The sequence below is a fragment of the Nanorana parkeri genome, unplaced genomic scaffold (genome assembly GCF_000935625.1).
Source record: "Nanorana parkeri isolate BGI_ZX_2015 unplaced genomic scaffold, ASM93562v1 scaffold7, whole genome shotgun sequence".
NCBI lineage: Eukaryota > Metazoa > Chordata > Amphibia > Anura > Dicroglossidae > Nanorana > Nanorana parkeri.
Genome location: NW_017306275.1, coordinates 4,612,184 through 4,631,779, shown reverse-complemented (window position 1 = coordinate 4,631,779; position 19,596 = coordinate 4,612,184). Strand labels below are relative to the sequence as shown.

Genomic DNA, 19,596 nt, shown 5'->3' with positions numbered 1-19,596 from the left:
GACAATTGGCCATGTGGTTAACAAATTCCTTCTCTGGTCCCGTTACATGAAGATCTGGACCTGTTGCATAAAGATTTATCAAGTTGGAAAAATTGTGTGAGCAGTAATGAGCACTTTCAACAATAAAAGCACTTTTAAACAGGTACCCCAACATGATCTGACCCTTGTTCCAGTGGGATACAGAGCCATCCAGGGGAGGTGGGATCTAAGTCTACCTATATTTATGAGTCTTTATTTATTAAGTGAACTGGTTGTGTTTTAAGCAGTGGGCAGGGCCATTCATGAGAAAACAGAGAGTACATATTTTCCCCATACCGATCATCTTTGACTAATAACATCAGGCACACGAGAAAATAATACAGGTATAGGCCTATAAATATGCACTTGACCCAAGAAAACTGGAAGCATCAATTAGCGATTCAACTGGAATACCAACTGAATGGTAACACAACAGCGTTTGCTTATTGACCGTAACATATAATGTCCAAAAAGAGTTCGGAACCGTTCATGGAGATTTCCTTCACTGAATGCTTCACCAGGGCCCTTCGACTAAGTGAAGCTATAAAATGGTTTTTTTTTTGCCAATTTTATTTTTGGAACATTTATGAATTATATGAACTGACCCTTTATATTTCTTTCCATTGTCTTTTAGATTGTAAGCCCTCACGGGCAGGGCCCTCCTTACCATCTTTCTTGAATTGTATTGTGACTGTTATGTCTTCCCTATATTGTAAAGCGCTGCGCAAACTGTTGGCGCCATATAAATCCTGTATAATAATAATAATTGCCGGTATAAAATCTTCATTTAACACAACACTTTGCAGAGCATACTGGGTTTTCTAACAAAGCCAAGCTGTGTCTGCTCTTTTTGGAATGTCTACATACAGGGCTGTATGTATGTGTGGGGGTTCCTCCCCAAGTTATTCAGCTGTGGGTCTATGTTGTGAACAACTTATTATAGCCGAAAAGTATGAAACTATAAAAAAACTGCCTAGAGTGCACCAACTGATGGCTGCAAGTGGTAAATAAGCATTCAATATTCCAAATATACTTGACCAAAAATTAACATTTAAAATATTTTTTTTTTGCTCTGAACTTAATAAAACAAACCTGACACAAAACACAAACCATTTCATTTAAAGTCAAGTTTAACCAAAGCCTGGAATGGTCTGCAGTTAGAAGTAGAAATAAAACACCAGTTAAAAAGAAATGAACTAAACTACAACTACACTTCAGCAAGCTCTGTCAGTGATCACTTAATGGGGCCCCTTCAGTTTCACAGGTACAATCTGTTTTTTAACAACTCGAGGACCCTCGCCCTCATTAACTTACAGGTTCCATCAAAAACAGCAGATGACATCTGTACTTATTGTGTGGGTGACAAAACGGTCATGCAAGATTGTGCAGCATTTTTAAAAGAACAAACCACTTAGCTAGGTTTTTATAAACATCTCATTCATGTGGAATATTTCTACTCAGGACACTATTTAAATTTTGGGGTAAATATCTGGAGTTTTGCTCATTATGAAAAATTTGGCAATTCCCTTTTTTCCTGCTTATTGCCAAGTTTTCTATTTTTGCTATGCGTTTGTTTAAAAGGAGAACTATGAGTCAAGTGCTTTTCACTCACCTCATAGTTCTAGCCGACCTGTGACAATGAGAGACTGTCACAGGTCGGCTCAGTAGATCGGGAGGTGAGCGAACACATACCGGCGTTCGCTCACCTCTCGATCCTGTCACAGCTCTCTGCCTTGACAGGGGAGGGGCTGGATTCCCCCCTCCCTGCTCCTATCCGCCAGCGCTGACTGGCGGAATGGACGGGGGCAGGTACAGCTGGTTCTGCCTCTAGATAGGCAGAGCCAGCTGTCACTCACGCAGTAATAATGTGTACATAATTAGTGTAGCTAACCAAGTAATTCATAATAAATTATTTTATTTGTCCTGATTTGTAGGGTATAGCATGTCTGGGATTTCAGTTTATTTTGGGAGTTATAGGTCACAAAATACAAGGAATGAAATACAATTTTTGTTTGGAACAAATTTTAGAATGTGGTATGTTTGTCTCCTAGTTTTAATAGCCTCCTCGGCACTTTATTTTCTTATAATTTTGTAAAAACTTTTTTCCATTTTTAAAAAACTATTTTTTTATTGTAATTTTTTTTTAACTAGGGGACACTGAGGTTTTTTTTTTCTTATATACAGGGGCTTTGATACTTAATAACTCTGAGGAGAATACAGTATTCTCCTCAGAGATACTTTGTATCAGTTTGCAACACACAGCCGACTTTGTGGCTGTCACGGCTCTGTGATCACAGCGATCAGCTCTCGCCATGATCACAGAACTGTGACCACCTAATCTGCCTCGGACCCCATCAACAGCAGTAACTCAATGAACACTGGTCCCTTCATGCACCAGCGCTTATTGTACTGCAGGACGGGATAATCCTGTCACCAGTCGTTAATTAACTGAACGATCATGACGGTGTAATCCCGTCATCAGTCTGGAAGGGTTAGTAGTAGAAAGCATTGTGGGCTGCATGTTAAACCCTAGCCACAGCTAAAATGAATAAAATCACTAAAGCTTACATTACATGAAAAGAGTAAATCTAAAGTAAATAGATCCAATTATACCAAGCACAAGCAGAAAAAAACAACAGGCAATGTCCGCAATAACACTGGACAGCAAATACTTGAAGGTAAAAAATTTCAGTAAAGAAATTAGTTAAATATGTGTTATGCCACTGACAATAACTATCGGAAATGCTAGCTGCCTGGCTGCGGTGCTGAACCGTCAGTCAATATTCTGACAGATAAACACAAACAAGTAAGCAGATGAGGACTTTTGACCTTACTCTGACCTTCCTGCTTGATCCTTCTCTGCAACACAATGGCTAAAAGCTGGTAGGTCAGCACAGATAAACAATGTAATATGCTCACTATTCAGTAATTTACACGAGGTGCACCAAACATCCAGGACAACACTAGACCACTATGTTCTCACACTCCATAGTGTCTACTAAAGATAGTCAGGAGGCTCTCACAGGATTATTCATTTTACACCACTGAATATACCAGTCAACCAAATATTCAGCAACAACTATACCAGAAGTTATCCATAAACAGATGATTTTTTTACTGATTCTGCCAATTCCATGGAAAAATAGAGAGAGTGAGCATTTTGGAATAATCCCTCCCCCCTCCATGACATACACTCAAAACCATCTGACAATGTAAATTAATATAAAACCACAATAATTCTGCATATATTAAATGCTAAATATCAGTATTCGCAAAAATATATCTTGTGCACCTGGTACTAAAAAAAAACCTTCAAACAGTGCATTCTTCTCAATGTTCACCCCAGGAGTACAAGAATACAGGTAAGTGTCCACCGATCTTGAGCAGTGTGAAACATTGTGCAGCATAATTATTCTGAGCAGGCATTTCTTTTCTCCAAACAGACAAATACAGGCAGTCCCCGAGTTACAAACATCCGACTTACATACGACCCCTACTTACAAACGGAGGCTATTACTGTACAGTAGAGAGTCCCAGGCTGCAGCCGAAGTGTACCGCGCAGCTTTTCAGTCGTTGTACCGCTACCGCGCTCATGCCGAAGCAGAGTACCCGCTTTTTTGGGGTTTGTAGTACTGTACGTACATTACAGGAAGTTGGCTCTTGTTAGATGTGCAGACGAGGGGTGCCCACAACTTCTTCCGGGTCACTGTGAGGTTTTTACTGCCGTCTGTATCCTCATTAGAAAGATTTAATCTCACTTTCTGTCCATACGACAACAGGAAGTGAGAGGAAATCTACCCCTAGGAAGGGAAATTCACTCCTGTAAGCGTTATCATGGGAAAAAGGTGTCTCCACCAAAGCTTTTGTCACCAATCCTTGTTTCCACGACAACCCAAAATTTTCAAAATCCAATTGTCACGGGGAGAGACAGTGAGGTGAAATCTTCTGAACAGGGGCACACACAGCAAAACAAATGTTACAGGGGGTTAACCCTTCCCTATGCTATTCAAAAGTAAAAACAATTTTTTTGGCTGGAGTTGCACTTAAAAAATGTACCTGTTCCAACTTACATACAAATTCAACTTAAGAACAAACCTACAGTTCCTATTTTGTTCGTAACCCGGGGACTGCCTGTATCTGTTCCACCATCTAAGATACAGATTCACCAGAGGGAAATGACCAATTCACTGAATAAGCTTGTCATAAAGGCATTGGTATTAAAGAGGAACTCCAGACTTTTCAAAAGTTAACATACCTGCTCCTCAATCCCACCTGACTGCTAAACCGGCCCCTGCCGCCTCTTCTCCTCCCAGGCTTCGGCAATCTCAGGACCCATGATGTCATCATGTCTATTAGTCATGAAGACGCAGAGGGAGATACCAGAGCTGGAGCGAGCGGGTGGGAGGAGAAGTGAGCGGTCACTGCCGCGGGACCGAGAATCAGGTGAATATATCTGCTTTATTCTGTTCCTTGGAACAAAACGAGCAGTTAACCCTTGCAGTGCACGACGGGGAGGGCGGAATAATAGTGTATGCTTTTATACATCTGCAATAAACTGTGTTAAAGTAAAACATCTCGCAAGCGCGGTGCTTTGCACAGCACCGAGGATAATTTGATCAACAGTATACAGGAGCAGTGCAACACTTTATCCCCTGGCTGCGCACACCCCCTCACCATGCGTTGAAGTTGACGTTGCCTTCGTCAGAAGGTGATGTGTGCAAGGGTATTGCTATAGAGAAATTCTGACTCTACATTCAAAATGTGAAGGGATTGTCCTTCGCACACACAGCTATTAGTTTTTGAGCCTGTTCATTATACTCAATGACCAACAACTATGTGCAGGTGGTGAGCCAGCCATCAAATGTGAAGAAAATAGAGTCAAGGCTACATTGTGGATGTGTGCTGGAACCTGTTTTTCATTTCTATTTTTGATTTAGAAAACTTTAAAGATGAAAACGATTTTCTTTATTGTGAAACAGCCAACCATTTTAAAGACCTAAAGCCGAACTCCAGACAACCAGCAAAAAAACAAAAACAAACTTAAAACAGATGTGAATTGTGCTACCGGCCAGAGGGATTACGATTCTGTTCTGACAATTTTGTGAACCTCCCCCTGACACCAACACAAAGCCCTGAATATGTTCTAAAAATGTGGATAGCGGTAATAGACTGAACATATGCATTCCACTGCGCTAGACGCATTTTGACCAAAAAAATGTTTGAGGTCATTGTGCATTTAGCATAAATACTATATAATCAACAGCCTTCTGTGAAATGGATACTGGCATCCTGCTGGCCCTCTTCCTCTCCCTCTAAACAGCAGAAATCACAGCAAATGTTGCTGAAATGAGAACGAAAATCCAACATCTGAAGATTTAAGCACATTTTAGCTGCAGTCTATCTTTAGTATTAGACCTTAATGGCAAATAGGCACCTGGAATTCTCACACAGTGTCACACTTATGAAGAGCTTTCAACTAACTGAAACTTTAAATATAGAACTGTACATTCCAAAAGTATGATGTGAAAGCTTGCATATAAAGCTATGCTGAAAAACTGCCAATAGCTGTGGTTACATGCAGTATACTGCGGAGAGAATTGATTTTGCATGATAAGAGACGGTAACATTTTCCTAAAGAGAATGTCTCCAGAATGATTTACCTTGTCCCTGTAACATAAGCATTTCTGTGCTAATTTGCCCTTGAAAAATCAGTGAATCTGACAACTATGTACTTTGATCAGCTGAATATTTTAAAGACGTGTCCCTGGAAAATGTAGCCCTTGACAATGTACGTGTTTTTATAACCTTTTATTATTCAGAAAGTGTGCAGACCATCACCATGCCTTCTCTGAAGTATATAGGATGTACAAGCCTTTATAACTGTCGTGTGTGTGATAACGAACCATGCCCACTGACCTTGTCATATTTTGTAACAGACGCCTGAAGTCCCTCTATTTAAAATATGTGCAGCTCTGTATGCTACGGGAAGAAAACACAACCAAGCAAATGGACTAAGATAAGAGAATATGGAGAATTCTAAACCTGTAGCAGCGCACACTTCATTATTGCATGCAGAAGACAAGCAGCTTCTATGTAGCATGGGTTAGAGAAAAGAAAATATCTGTGAAGGTCAAGAGCTAAATAAAGCTTCTCCACAATCTGACACAAAAGTATTGCAGTGCTTTCACCCCAAGTAGATCAACCATAGACAATACTAACAGTTTAAATGTAGATCAGGGGCGCCCACAATTCGGAGATCTACTTTTCAAATGACAAGCTCAATGAGATCTTCCAGCGAAAAAAGTAATCACCTGCATTCAGAGGGGAGCATGGCTGCGCATTGAAGTCGTGTGGCCAACGGTGCACACAGGGAGAGGTGTCCTGCCCCTTTCCATCCACGGCCCGCCTGAAGGATTTTTATTTTTTTAAATTTATCGTTTCTTATTTTTTAATTTAATTTACATTTTTAAGGTTTTGGGGTAAATATTAGGGGTCTAAACAGCCCCCTGATATTTCCCTTTTAAAATAGTAAAAGAAATTGAGGACACAAAGTCCTCAATCTCTTTTTCTGCAGCCTCTGTTTCTGTTTCTGAATGGGGAGGAGCCTCTGTACAGAGTGTTTCTCCCCATTGAGAAACTCATGAATGAACAAGAAGTGATGTAAATTACATCCTGTTCATCTGTTCATTCATAACTGGGGACACATTGTAAATAACTGGGGACACATAGTACAAACGCTGGAGTGATCAGCTGATCGCTGCAGTGTTTGTCCTGCACAGGGGATTGGTACATATCATATCACATATCATTGATCTCCGCTGCTCTCCTGGGCAGAGGGGGATCCGAGGAGAAGTGAGGAAAGCACTTCAGCCACGCGGGGGGGCGGGGTAGACTTTCTGACAGAGACGCTGTCACAGCAGCATGTGCGGTGAGGAGAGGGAGAGCCGCCGGCTGTCAGATCCAGGCCGAGCGGCTCTCTCTCCTCACCGCTCGGCTGTGATAGTGGCTCCGCCCCCCACCGCCGCCTTCAGCGCTTGGTTCACTTCTCCGATCCCCGCTGCATACAGATATGGGAGAGCAGCGGGGATCCAGAGAAGCCCCACGGCACGAGGACAGGACATCGCGATCTACCAGGGATCGCTTTGCGATCGACTGGTAGATCGCGATTGACTTAATGGGCACCCCCTGATGTAGATAACAGGGATGCACCGATACCAAGTATTTGGGCGAATACTCGCCCAAATGCTTGGATACCTTCCCCAATACTGGAACTTCCGGTCAGAGGAAGATTTCCTCTGACCGGCAGTGCCATAGGGGAACATAGAGCCAGCTTTCCGTGCGATAAGGAAGCTGGGCGGCGAGTAATAACCCGCCTCCCAGCTCCCCGATTGGGCGGGAAGCCAGCTCCATGCCGAATGGCCAAACAGCCGACTCCTTGCCGATTGACCGGGGAGCCAGCTTCCTAGCCAATCAGCAGGGAGCCGGCATTCCCGGCCAATCAGGAAGCTGGGAGGCGGGTCATTACTCGCCACCTGGCTTCCTGATTGGCCAGAAAGTCGGCTCGATGCTAATTCGCTGGAAGCTGTTTTCCTGGCCAAGCTCAACCAAGCAGGTTAGAAGACATGGAGCCAGCTTCTTGGGCAATCAGATTGCCTGGAAAGCTGGCTCCATGGCACCGGAAGTACCGGTATCGGTACTCAGTACCGACGAGCACCAAAGGCAAAGTATTGGTACTTACTCGATACAGAAAACCCAGTATCGGTGCATCCCTAGTAGATAAGTATGCTGAACAGCCCCAAACAGAATATAGTCATAAGTAAATGGCATAAATGGATGATCTCGAGACCCGATGCACATCTAGGCAACAGCGCTTTTTGATGCATGTTTTCGTGCTTTTTGCACGCGTATACATTAAATACGCAAGTTTTTACAAGCAGATTGTGACACATTGAAGTGGACAAAACACATCCAAAACTAATTGCAACGCACATTTTTAAACGTTTTGTATTGAGTCTATGGAGCCAAAACAAGCCGAGATCTGTCCCAAAGAAGCTTACGTACTTTTCCCAGCGATGGGAGTTTTACTTATTGCGACAAAACATCAGGTGTGCACAGGGCCCATAAGAATGAATGGGACTTTTTAGGGTGAAGCTTTTTGTCGCGCTGAATAAGCTGCGACAATACGCCCAGTGTGAACCAGGCCTCATGAAATAAACTCACAGGGATATTGGTCTCAGGAGACTGTGCTGACCAATGAGTGCTCGCCATTTGCAAGTGAAGTTTGAAATACAGAGTGCAGGGGTGTGTTCCGGTGTACAGAGTACAGATAGTTCACCCGTAGACAGGGACAGGAAGAAGCGTTCGGTTAAAGGTGGGAGTAGCAGTAGGGGGGAGAAGGGGCAGATTGGTCGTTGTAATTCCATTTCAAATTCCCCTGGGAAAGTGAAAACTACCTTTTAATTTCAGTGTAGATGACCTAAATGTAACCACAGCAATGTTTGCACTAACTTAGGTCCTTCATGACAGCAGATATAAGGATATAAAAGGCTAGATTTATAAAGTTGGTTGCTGTTAGAAATATTAGACTAGATATTGCATTTTGAAATGTTCCATTAATGGTAAATTCTAGTCACACTAATAATACATGGTTCCAGTATGCGCATTAACTTGCACTGCATTAGGAATGCCCAGTGCACAACAGACCGTACACCAAAACTGTACATGTAGCATTCTCAGCGGCATGCCGCAAGTTGTGTTGCAACAGGGGCACCAAGAACGTGGATTGGAGTGCCATACACCTAAAATATCTTTGAAGTATTTGTATGTAGACACTAAAAATGAACTTCTCGTTTGTTCATTTTTAGTCCGGTAAATATACCATTGAATGCATTTTGTTATATCTGTTCAGCAAGTTAAAAAACACCAGTTAATTCTGCCAGAAAGCTTATGAGCCGATACTTACTGTACACACTCTGCCTGTGCAGCACTCATCAATAAGCATCGTTTCCCTAAGCTATGGAGAAAGGGAGAGGTGGAGGAGTTCTGTAGTCCTGTCATACGATGACAATGCTGCTCCTCTATCGCTACAGTAAAGTGAGTTGTCAGGACAGGAAGTTAGTGACAAGAGCACCAGTGCACTAATGAAGCCACCTCATCTAATGACTGGTAAACTGAGATAGAATACACTTTGAAGTGGTCCTTGCATGATAATACAAGGTCTGCTCATGGCCTACCCCAAATTAAAAAATAAATGTGCCGTCCGTCCGTTTTTTTTACTACGGGCGGACGGCAAGAGGTTAAACAGGAGGAAAAAAAAAAAGAATTCCTTCACCTCAGCCCTTTACTGGATCTTCTCTAGGGGTGTTGGGAAAGCTGAGAATTCTAAAATCAGGCAAGTATGTCCTCTTACATGATGCTAGAGCGTCTTCTCGTGTGATCTGCAATCCTCGGCTTTCCCTGGATCCCAGGAAAAGGGTGACGTCAATGCCACCTTTAGCCCTCGGTCACAGCAGGGCGTTTGGAGCCTGTATTTTTCAACACGGAAAAGCTCCGCACAAGAAATCCTATTGATTTCTATAGTCCCCGTTCACGTCTCAGCACAGCGTCACGCTGGAAGAAAAAAAAAAGCCAGTTGCTTCTTTTTTGGGCAGACAAGCACGATTCGGAAAAGGAAAAAGAAGCGACACAATGCGCTGATCTCCCTAAAAGGGGTGTATACTTCACAGGCTGGTGCAGAGCTTTTCCCTGCTGACAGATACGAGCTACAAAATGCCCTAGTGTGAATGGGGACTAACATGAGTACCAGAGGTTGGGGTGTAAGGGAAGTATTTGTACTTTTTTTGTTATTTTATTTGGGGAGATGGGGACTTGGTGATAAGCTGTATTTTTGGTGCGCACATGTATGCAGTTATTTCAAGATTTACCATAAATACATTTGTGATGTGACTCACATTTTTACATCATGCTCTTCTATATTAAATATACTGATTTGCAGATTAGCCACAGGAAGTAGCAATCACTCAGTTTGTAATTACTATGCCCTCCTTTTTCACAACTGCCGAGAGAAGAGAAAAGCCACCCAGTGCGAGTATTGTTTTGAATGAGCCAAGTCGAAGGATCACATTGTGAGAAGGGGAAGTAGAGCAGAATCAATGCGTAGCACTGCAGTGCAGGAAGTCAAGTCTGTGTATGTAATCAGCAAATATGATCCCCCCATATGTAATGACAAACTACACCTACAAACATTAGAACACACACACTACAGATTATTTAAAGACATGCCGATCATTTTCACTTTCACTATAACAAGCTATAGAACGAGCAAGCATGTAAAAAAATGTGAAAACAACATCCATTACTCGAAACACTAGAACAGGGGCGCCCACAATTTTTAGTTTGGAGATCTCCTTTTCAAATGACAAGCTCAATGAAATCTACCAAGGAAAAAACACCTGCATTCAGGGGAGGTGGTAGCATGGCAGTGCATTGAAGTAAATGGCACCACAGCCACGCCCGTCACCCGCAGTGCGATCGCACGCACCCGGAACGCAGGCACATTAGTGCCTGCGTTCTGGTCCAGTGCAATCTGCAAAAATGCTGCAAGCACTATTTTTGCAGATTGCACTGGACCAGAATGCACGCAGGCGATCGCACTGTGGACGGGGAGCATGGCTGTGGTGCCATTGACTTCAATACAACCCCACGCCCGCTCCTGCCCCTGAGGGGGTTGGCCTGCTTGCATTCCAGTGCGTTCTGGAGGCGCCGTCCTGTCCTCCCGCGGTGCTTGTGTGGCCGACGTTGCACATGGGGAGAGGTGTCCATCTCAATTTACTATATGCTGACATTTGTAGATCCGCCAGTCACATGGAACTCTACCAGTCATTAGAGAGTCCTAGAGAGTGGCTTGTTCACACGACGTCCGTTTTTTGTGCTGACCTGATCCGTACGCTCCTGCCCTATAAATGCATCCCAGTGTATCCCTATGTGTTTTATGGGCTACAGTTCTCACGTGCACAGTCCGTTCAGGTTACGACAGAAAAAATACTGCATGTCACATTTTGTTCGGTCAGGAAACGGCCCGGAAACGCAAAACGTGTCAAAGACGCACTGCAGCTAACATACTGACAGCCCAACTCAAAAATATATATATTTTTTAAACTGGAACGCATCAAAAACGTGGCCAAAACGCACTGCATCAGTAGCACTGCGTCTGCAGATCCGCACCTGATATCATGTGAACAGGCCCTTAAAGCCCAACTCCAAACACACCTGCACTGCAAGGATTAACTGCTCATTTACATCTTACCTAATCCCCACTCCTGTCGGCTGACTCCGGGCTGCTAGGCCGATCCCCACAGCCTATTCTCCCCCTTCGCTCTGGCTGGACCGCTAACATCAAGCACAATGCAGGTACCATAGATATAGGGGCACTGAGGGACAGTCCACACCCAGAGTGAAGAGGGAGAAGAGAAGAGCACCGACGTTCAGATAAGTTGGGATCCGTTAAAAGAAACCACTTTTTCCTGTCCCCTTATGAGCAGTTAACCCTTGCAGTGCAGGGAAAATATTTAATGGTCACAAAAACACAGAACTGGTATTACTAATAAATATTTCTTCATCAAGATAACATTCATCTGGACATTACTTCCTTCGCAGACCGCATGACCCAGTCCTTCCACGGGCGCCTTGGTGGAACTTTTTGGTTTGTTCCACCTGCACCCAATTCAGTAAGGAGATGGCAGAACCTCGATTGTCAACCTGTTGTGTGTTGTTACATAACCATCAGCACTATGATTTCACTCATTTTCTTTGCCATTTAAAAACAGCAGCATTCTCTTATATAAACCTGCTGATTGTTTTTTTTTTTCTTTTTACATAGTAAAATTCCAATTTTATTCTGTCTCAAATACTTTTTATGTTTGTTCAGTCAGAAAAAGGTGCTAGGATTTAAAAAAAACATAGAAGCCTTATATATAATAAAAAAGATAGAAATCGTCTGCATTCTTTTGGTTGCACATATACATATTTATAACCTTTTACTTGCCATCTAAGAACATCTATTAGCCCTGCGCATATACAGAATATAGAGTGGTGCTACATGTATGGCTCGGTTAGGCCGCCATAATATGTGAATATTTCTACTTCCCCACTCTACAAACAGACGTATGTATGAACAAGTAAACCACCTTCTGTGGAATGGGAAAAACCAAACTTTATTTTCCAGAAAACATGGAAATCTGCCCAGGTCGACAGAATCGTCTTGCATACAGAAGCATCATATTCCGCAAATAGGAAAAATGTTAATCACTATGGAATGCTTCAACTTTGGAGAGGACTTAATTGTGTAATGGGACTTTCCATTTATCAAGGAAGCCAGTAGCAAATATGAACACAAATTACATACCCCAGAATGTGAAAGCAGGTAGCCTGTCCTGGTACTAAGTTAACCCTTTCACGATCAGAGGTATGCGTTTACACCTTCTTATCCAATTGTTTGATATCTGCTGGAAGTGATCCAGGTGGCTGTAAAGCCGCCCAATCACTTCCACAGACACTGAAACAATCAGCACTCTATGGGGTTTAAAAAAAAAAAGAAATTGAAGTTCGATAAACGCATGAGCCGGGTATGCCTAGTATAAAAATGGTGATTGCACCACACATGCTGGGGTGATAGCAAAAATTAAAGGGCCATTGTTCACGGCTGTAAATTGATGACCTGTAAAAGGCTTTTGAAGTGTCACCTATAGACAATTTTGGGTACCAAAGTTTTCCGCAGTTTTGGTGGTGCACACAATTTTCAATCCTAAACATTTGGATTTAACAGTTGAGTTAATATTGTACGAGATAAAAAAAATAAAATTGTAACTGCCACCCTCTCTTCTCCAGTGTCTCTGCATGCAGAAACAATATGCATTTTAAGATGTATGCAAATTAATATTTACACAGACTGAGTATAAATAACTTAAATCTATCATGGTATTTGGCTCCAGTAATCCCATGCACAGCAACATTCAACCTGGGAAGAAGGATCAACACTCTAATCCAATCAGAGCTGTTTTGCACAGTGGTGTCAGTCAGGAGTTTAAATATGCTTACAAGAGAGCAGCATGATGACCTCATCATTGTGCTGCCTCTCCTTCATTGTTCAATTATAGAGTGCACGATGGTGAACGAGATATTGCTGAAGTATAGTAGGGAAAAGTAAGGTCACTGAGCTGGTTGTGCCATCTGAAAGGGTTGCCTAAATCATAAGACTGACCAACCAACAATTCCAAATTCTATTTCCAGGTAAAATAGTGTAAATATATCCTGGTTATTTTCTTCTTTCCCAAGAGTTCATCTGTAATGAAAATCACTTTCCAGTTCTATAAAAGTAATTTGCATGACTTTAATACATGATCACATGGAAGAGCTACCAAACATGAGCTTCTCAACTACTGCATACTTCTGATGTTGGGCAGTTACTGGTTACTCGTTATCATGCATGAACAGAGAAAAGAACAGGAGAGGATATCTTCCAGAAATGGGTGTGAATCTGGAAAGCATCAGAATTGTACACATGTTGTTGACTAATTTTGCCAGGATTATCATCACTTACATACAAAGTTAGTCATCATGAGGCAGCTAGGATCGGTTCTCAGAATACAACAGACATAGTTATGTAGGAAAACAAATACAAATCTAGCAATACACAAAAAGCTATCAAAGTCAGTGCTTAAAGTGGAAGTAAAGTCTTTTGTTTATAAAATTGCTGACAGGCAGGCTTTTTATGACAGAAGAGACTGTGCAAGTCTCTTCTCCCATATAAGCTTCTTCTTGCATGTCAGCAATTTCTTTTTTTGGTTTCTCTACATGGAGATGCAAAAGGAGGGAACAAGGAGATTACATCGTCTCTCCTCCTGCCATGACAGAACACTAGATGATTGCTCCTTGCTCTCCCAGTCTTAAAAGGAGAACTATGAGGTGAGTGCTTTTCACATAGTTCGAGCGGACCTGTGACAATGAGACTGTCACAGGTCGGCTTGGTAGATCGGGAGGTGAGCGAACACATACCGGCGTTCGCTCACCTCTCGATCCTGTCACGGCTCTCTGCCGTGACAGGGGAGGGGCTGGATTCCCCCCTCCAATCCGCCAGCGCTGACTGGCGGAACGGACTGGCCTCTAGATAGGCAGAACCAGCTGTCAGTCATGCAGCTGGGCGGATCCAGACATGATCAGCTTCAGCTGCGGCGTCTCAGTACACCGCGAGCAGCGGCTCGCGGTATACTGCGGCGTCTCAGTATACCGCGAGCAGTAGCTCGCGGTATACTGAGCCTAGGGTGACGAGAGGACGCTAGTTTGTGTCCTCCCGTTACCCTAAGGAGAACTATGGGGAAAAGCCTTAACCCCATAGTTCTCCTATAATGCAGCTGTACAAGGAATTACAAGAGACTAACAAGATTAAGTGCAATTCAGTTACTTACACTGATTACATTTACTGATTTTTAAATACATTTTATGCTTTTAATGAGCACATAACTGCATTAATTGGTGTTTTATATAGCTGCCCAGAGTTCAATTTTAGAAGACAAAGTTCTTCTAAATCTACATGCACTACATCGCTCTAATCTTGCATACACATACCTGCAGCAGCCTCATACCAGCTAGTTTAGACAGGTAAAGCTTTGCCAATTCCTGATGGATACGATGGACAAGCATCTGCACTGTCCCTTTGGCTCTCCTGCATATTCCTATTGGTCAGCAAGTAATTTCGATGGACCACTGGCAAGAAGTAGGAGGGCAAATGGTAGTGGCAAGCTCCAACACAGAAGTGTAAAGGGCACATTGTTAAGTGCACATATCTAGTACTGGGTAGAGGCCCTGTTGCCTTTACTACTCAAAAAATTAGTTGAACAAAATGGAAATTTATATATATATATATATTATATTTGTATGATGACCAGCTTTGTTGTGATTGTGATTTTTCTGTGAGTCTGAAAGCCGTGTACATTATCCCTTAGCATTTCTTCTCAATAGCGAACCAGCGTGTACACAAACCCTAACGAGAGTTACTTAGATTTTGTTAATAAAAGAAATGACTCCACTTTAAAAGGGAAAGCACGCACTAAAGCTTGTTTTGCAATAGGTGACTTTCACCCCATGCATTGGATCTATAAAGAGGATATTCAAAAGAACTCAGCTAAGAAGTTAACTCATAAATAAGCAAGGGTTAAAAGTTTAAAAGTCTTTTAGGGCCCATTCACACCACAGCGCTGCACTACATGCACGGAACTGTTCATTTTGTGCGCTCTATCACACAGTGCACCTCGTGTACAGTTCTATGCACTGGTGTGTTGCATTGCCATTCATTTAAATGGTGCACCAACACACCTCACACTTCCTAGCAGGTATGCTTTACATCACAATACTGTGTGCTGCATTGCTTTGTGGTTAAAAAACAAAAAAAAACACAAATGCACTAATTTTTTTTACCGCAAAGTGTGGTATTGCAATAGAGCATGCCTGCCTGCCGTAGGGTACGTAGGGGGGGATTTAAATAAATGGAAATGCCATGCCCCAGTATCACAGAAACAGAGGCTTTACAAGTAAAAAGGAAGGTCGTTAGTAGCTCACCACATACAATCACAACAGAACTGGGGTGCGGGTGGCTTTCAAATCAAACTCAGACGACCTCCACTTCAAATACTAAAACATTTTATGTACAACCAATTTACAAGTAAAACCACATTACATTAAAATCAAAGTTGAAACATGCTGGTCAGGGTTCCATAATAATGAATCAATAGTGCCATATGAAATATGGTTCCAGATACTGTATGTTGAAATAGCGATCTTATATTATGGGTCCCTCAACATAATTCACGCCCCTGATCAGCTTCTTCAGGAGTATTCTATACCATATCAGATGAATGGGACCAGCTTGTATTTATTCTAGTCGAGCAGACCGGAATCCCCCTCTGCCTGGGGTTGGGCGCGCAGAAGAAACATCACTTACAAGCAGGTAGATGTAAAGGCCGGATCACTGACAAACTTGTGAAGAAGTGCCATTGGTTTTGTTCTCTGTTGTGAATGCAACAGCCCAGTAAACAGTACTGCACTCTAGGTGCACTAAGTGATAGCGTTAGGGTTGCAACCAACTAATTGATAATGAGAATAGTTATCAAAGATTCTCATGATCGATTAGTTGGTTGGATCCCCTAGCTCTCTCCTCCACGCTGGGAGGAGGGCACAGCAAGCGGGTGCAATAGCCATTCTGCTACTGGCTATTGCAATTTGAAATGGCCAATAGCAGGCTGGATATTGCACCAGCCCACTACCTGCTGTATTTACATTCAGCTGTCATCTGTGGAATCTTGTCACTGGCAGCTGTCATTCCCTGGCTGAAGCTATTCAAGTGCCATGTGCTTACAATACAATTACTTAAAAATAAATAAAAAAGGTGGGGGCACCCCAAACGCACATCCCACCCACATGGTGTTAGCCCGCTTTCCAGTGAAGTGCGATTGAAAAAAAAATTGTGCATGCAGTTTCATTCTGAAGTAAACTTAATGTTTGCAACACTGCATTTGTGTATTTTATTTTAAATTAAGGATGGTATTTAAATTTTTGTATCTGATTAATCGAAAAAAATAATCAGGCAACTAATCAATTCTGAAAATAATTACTAGTTGCAGCCCTAGATAGCGTGAATAAAACGCTATCCAGTTTTAGGGACTAAAACATGAAGGAAACAGATCCCGTGCGTTTAGCATAACACTTATGTGAGTGGACCCCGAAAATGTATTGTACACAAGAATATTATTGGTTAAATGTTAGAAAGAAAACTCATAATTGGCTGCCAGTTTTGTGAAAACTTTGTTTCTCTGTATATTTTATAGATGTACATGGAGGCAGTCATATTTGCATATTACATATACACACCGTCTCATGTCAGTGTTTCCATTGTTTCATTCTGTCACTACGAGGCTATCAGTCTGCTTCAATTTACTGCATCAAAATGCCAGGGGGGCTAAATAGTCTCAGTTCAGCCGTCTTTTCGATGTTCTCATGCTGCACAGTAAGCACAGAAAAGCTATTTCACTGGAAGCAGGACTTACATGCATGTACCATATGGCCAAAGGATTTAAGCTCAGAAAGTAAAAGCAGATGCTGAATAATGCCTAAAGAAAGATGGCACCAAGCTCCTGGGCAAAAAGATGATATGGTGGTGTCGGAAGTATTGTGATGTTTTGCTAAGTATCTTTAATTGCCACACGTGCACATTACTTGGTCTGCATACAGATCTGTTTTAAAGTGAACCTGTAGTTTGCCCAATATTGTAAGGACCTTCATAGGGATTTACTCACCCTCCCTGTTCTCCGTCTGCATTGGTCTTTCCTCAGGGCCTTGTACTTGAACATGGGACACTCCCCACAATAAAGCACTGAGCCTGAGCAGCCAATCGCCAGGCCCCAACAGTGTCTTGTGGGAGCCACATGAGTACGATTTACACCACACTGTGAAAGTACTTACAAAGGATTTTGGATTGATCTAGTGGTACAATGGAGGAGCAAGTGGGAGGCATAAAGGTCCCTATGCCTTAATGTGATGTGGAACTTTTACTTTGGATACTGACAGGACAGAGCAATATTTGTAAATTGATGAACAGGAAATAAAAATGTTGTGGAAGATGAACCGGAGATTAGGGGGAAAACAAATTTATTACTTAACACATTGCATACAAATGCTCTCCTATACTTCCATTAGGACGCCTGTGCCCAGCAGGATGAAGAAACGAGCAGTATCATGAAAGGGACCAGATTACTGTCCCTGCAGTGAACTCTGTTTTCACTGCTACAGAAGCAACTGGAAGTGAAATAGGCCATGTTAGATCATCTGGTGAAAGCCATGAGCTGTACTATCACATTGTCTTTACACTGCACATCAGTTCCCATAGTAACTAAATCCAACGGATCTGCAAACCACTACTGGCTTGTCAATCACAAAATGTAATTTGCAGCACAACAGCAGCAGAGTGCGATGTTTACAAATGTACCTTAACCTATAAAACAGTTCTAATTACAGAATAAATGTAGCCAGCAGCTTTTATAGATTTGTATTAGAGGTATTACTTTGAAAAATAAAACAATATTACACAATATAAACAGCCTTTAATGAAGCAGAACAATGAACTCAACAAGGATATGCATAAAACTATGGAAGAGCATTCATACAATTTGCAGTACTGTTTTACACTACGTAGAAAAACAACAAGCATTTGATCCAGAATGTAACAAAATGATATCAGATAACACACACAATTCAATTATAAACAGGGCTTTCAAAACACCTCACATCTGCAGACATTGATATTTGAAAGGCTGTTGTAAGTTTTTAGTGACTGATATGGAATTAATTTACTTTCTACATATTACATTTCTAGAAACGACTGGCTGCTTTAAACTGGAAGTGCAACCCATTTGTTGTGACAAAGCGGGGGAAGGTAACATCTTCTGGTCCATGGGTCTCCCTTTGTTCCGCATGTCCATAATATAATAATGTCGCACAGAAGGAGAGTCTTTCCCACCATTTATCAGTAAGGCTTGATTTACCCCACGGCTTTCGTGTAACGTGTGTCACGTTCATGCGCTGCATTTGCCTTTCTTCCCCACTGAACTCAATGGGGTCATGAACATGCGACAAATGTAGCAAATTGTGCAAGATGTGTTCCGCATTTTTGGCTTCTGCACCTTTGTAATGCATGCAAACACAGAGGAAAACATGCGTCTTCCTGGTGTCTGGGGTGCCATTAGAAAACAAATGGTAACGCAAGCGCGTTTTGCCGCATTTTTTTGCACGTTTGTTGCGTGTTCACAGAACGTGAAGGTATAAATGAGTGCTAATGGGCAGTGATGACAGAAGCAGAGTTGCCAACATATGACCTATTACGACATTAAAGTAGAATTAAAGTCTCTTTTTTTTGCATAAATCTACTGCTTGCAAAGAGTAGATATAGACCACATAAAAAAAAAAAGTGGGGAAAATATGAAATACTTACCTCTGTCTCCACCGCTTGCTTCAGGCTGCAGAAAACAGATCCGAACGGCCATTCAGGAGGATGAGTGTGGGGGCTTGCGCAGTCCATATCACCGGCGGGTGAGAGACTCAGTGGAAGTCAAAGCACGCAGCTGCGAGCGTGCACGATGGACAGACTCAGTGGGACAGGAAGAGACAGCAGTCTGCGCTGGATCAGAGACTGGCACCAGCACTTGAGGGACTGCTGGAAATGAGCGGAAGGAAGAAGATGATGATTGCAGCAAGAAGAATCACATAAGGCAAGTATTAAAAGCAAAATTAGAACGTGGGAAAAAAAAACCAACACGTGACTTTAACTGCCTCCGGGCCGGCCGTAGTAGAAAAACGGCCAGCCCGGAGCTCTCTAGATCTGAGCGGGCGTCTTTAGACGTCCGCTCAGACAAGACCCCTCGCGGGAAATTGTCGTTTTTTAAAAAACAGGCAGCTATGCCTGTTAACATACAGCGATCCGCCGGCTTTAGAGCCGGCGGATCGCGTGCATGGGGTGCCGACCGGTGTTATTGT

The 19,596-nt window shown here is 42.4% G+C and overlaps 1 protein-coding gene across 3 annotated transcripts in view; it reads right to left on the bottom strand.

Annotated features, from left to right (window-relative positions):
- ANKRD12 (ankyrin repeat domain 12) overlaps nt 1–19,596 on the bottom strand; it is a 97,778-nt gene that overhangs the window by 51,963 nt on the left and 26,219 nt on the right. For 2 of the 3 annotated variants that reach the window (XM_018553604.1, XM_018553611.1), the window contains exons 1-2: nt 7,006–7,017; nt 4,274–4,279 (exon numbers count right to left, since the gene is read on the bottom strand). The exons of the other annotated variant lie outside the window; for it this stretch is intronic. The gene's annotated coding sequence lies outside the window, so the exon portion shown is untranslated. Of the gene's footprint in view, nt 1–4,273; nt 4,280–7,005; nt 7,018–19,596 lie in introns of those variants that run through there. 3 annotated transcript variants of the gene reach the window in all.